The sequence below is a fragment of the Triticum aestivum genome, chromosome 5D, assembly GCF_018294505.1.
Source record: "Triticum aestivum cultivar Chinese Spring chromosome 5D, IWGSC CS RefSeq v2.1, whole genome shotgun sequence".
NCBI lineage: Eukaryota > Viridiplantae > Streptophyta > Magnoliopsida > Poales > Poaceae > Triticum > Triticum aestivum.
Genome location: NC_057808.1, coordinates 503890290 through 503893203, shown reverse-complemented (window position 1 = coordinate 503893203; position 2914 = coordinate 503890290).

Genomic DNA, 2914 nt, shown 5'->3' with positions numbered 1-2914 from the left:
AATGAAAAATAGGTTGCCGGAGGACGATACGATGCCCATCCACTGTTTAAAGTTGAAATTTAGCGGGGCAGGGGAAGTCGACCAGAGACCAGAGTCGGCGGCGTCGTTGCTTCAGGACAACAGGGTCCTGATGGTGGTGGCCAGGGTTGGGCGCATCGCGGATGCACGGTAGCGGCGATGTCCCGAGGCATGTGCTTCTCATCTTGAGGGAGATCACACCAGTGCGTCTGGATCCATGGGGCGGCGGCCTTCAATAGAGAAACTCCATCCTTGAAATTCATCGCATGCATGTGGATTTTCCTTGTATTATCGTCGATTGATCTACACATCAGTTTGGATTCTCATGAACACACGTGCTATGTTACACGATTGTCTTAAGTACGATCAACAAATTAACCAAAATACCAAGAGGAGGAGGATGAATATAATTAACGGATTCATACAGTTGATTGTCCATCAAGATCGGATGAGATCATCTCAATGAATACACATTACCTGTCGATGTTGATCTACCCAGATGAGCTAGCAACAAAAGAGCAGACTTCTGCAGCAGCGAGGAGGAGCATCCAGAGTCGACTGCCTCGCCCTCGCCCTCATGTAACCTACGGCGGCAGCCGCATGCGGCGCGGACGAGCGCCTCGTAAGTGCCCTTGGGTCGACGCCGTGAACCCGCGACAGCTATCAGCATATCAACAACATGTCCACCGATTCCGGCGGCATGGCTGCATCACCTTGCGGTTCTGTTCGGGAATAAATTCTGGGCAAGGCGGTAGCTGTGGTGGAGGCTACAGGAATACAGGAGATTGGTTGCTTAAAAGGAGGATCAGGTCTATCTATTACTCTTCCATCAGCTTTTGATGGATTTGTTGCCTAGAATTAAGAGAGGCATGAATTGGCAGGCCATGCAGGGAATTGAGGAGGCGGGGCTGCAATGGTGGGGAGCTCCAACGTTTCTTCTTCTTTCGTGTAAGCGACCGAAACGTTGTTTTTAAACAAATAAAATTAGGCAGTGACGTGGTAACTTGCTGAGGTGGACGACCGAAATTGGCAACTGAATGCTGATGTGGCATGAAGCTGATGTGGACGGTGTGCATGTTGAGAGAATTGGTAGTAGCGTGGAGCAACTTCTTAAGAATGTAAGATATGTAAATGCCAAAGCTGAACCTAGCCATTGTCGTTTCTTTTCGTAGTTGGCTTGGCCCTCCATAATGAACTTCTCACTGCGGATAATCTGGAGAGATCGGGTTGGCCCCATGATCAATTTTGTGTGATCTGCGGTAATTTATTAGCCGGGGACAATTGTGAATCTTAGCCTAGCATGCCCTTTTAGCTAGAGTTTTTGCCTCTTGTGGTAGGCTGGAACGATGGTCATTTGATATCGGTGGGAGCTTGCGTAGGAGTTTTCTGCTTGTGTAGCTGCGGACCGGTGGGAAGAAGTTGCAAAGGTGCCACAGCAGACTTTACTCCGTGTGGCTTCATGGCGGTGAATGTGTGGATTTAAATGGTTTTAGGATGAACCTAGTGTTTTGTCTCAAGAGACCGTTAGGTAGTAGCTTCCTTTTTTTTCCTTTTTCTTTTTTCTTTTTTTGCGGGCAAAGTAGTAGCTTCCTCATTGTAGAGTAACTGATTCATGGTCTGGTCCCGTATGAGCTTGTTATTTGCAAGCGTTGTTTGTAGTAAACTCTCTTCTTCTTTAACGAACGACAGAACTCGTGCCCTTATTTGAAAAAAAAACTCATATTATAATTCTTTAATAAATATTAACTTAACATAACTTAGAACTTTTCTTTTGAACTTATTAACAAATAATGTCAATTAGCACGCGTGTCTGGCGGCGCCCTTGGCGATGGCGCAGCTCCCCTCCTTGTGGTGGCAGTTTCGACCTGCATTCTGACTTTCTCGTGTTCTGACCCAACGGATTTGGGGATTGCTCAGACTTAGACCAGGGCAAAATGCCTGCTCGGTTTACCGACGCCGGCAGCAATGACACTCGCGGGTGTTGTCCCCTTTTTGGAGGCGCTGTCATAACGCTCGCCTTCCCCGGTGTTGGATCTTGAGATATGGGAATGTCTGGTCGGTTCGGGCTGCCTCTCGAGGCGTGGTCACCCTAGGTGCTATGTACGTCCTTGTCGGTGCTTCCACCATGGGTTTTTTCTCCGCCCCAGCCGTGTCCTGCAGCCCACTCGCTGATCTCTTGGCATTCTAGGTGGGAGTACATTGATCCTGTCTAGTGTGGAGCTGCGTCCATTCGGAGGCGGTGCCTCGTGTTAGCCGTGACGCAGTATGGGTGTCCTGAGCCCCGCATCTCTTTGCGTTCCGTTCCTGGGGGCCGGGCTAGGTGGGTTTTGGCATTTTGTGTCATCTGTTCAGGCTGAGCATTCTTCTTCCCTCTGCTCTGGGCATTATACTCGCGCCTTCTTGCCTTTGTGTAGTGTGTTGTACCTTCTCTGCTTGTACTTTCTCTATTGTCTTCTACCAATGAAAAGATACACAAACTTTGCGTATTCACGAAAAAAATATGTGAAACCATTAATGATGAATCTTGGCCGTTGGCCAAATTACAAGCATCACTCTCGCGACATTACATTACACAAACTTTTGGCTCTGGCGAGGCACCACAACCATGCTTCCGCATTGATTCGAGCAACAAGGACACCCACCGGAATTGCAGTATTTCGGAACACACATGCATTTCGCTCCTTCCCGATTTCCCATGAATAAGCAACATAAGAGAAACAAGTGCCCTTCGAGGTTGCGACCTCCCAGAATCATTGTTGCACCACCAGTCCTTGACGGAAGCCATGCCTCCCCCAGTCCATAGGATGGACATCATGTAAGCCACGTCATGGTTTAATCATTCCTCAAACTCTGACGGTCTAGCAGCACTAGAAAATAAGGTGGGTCGCCGACTCCT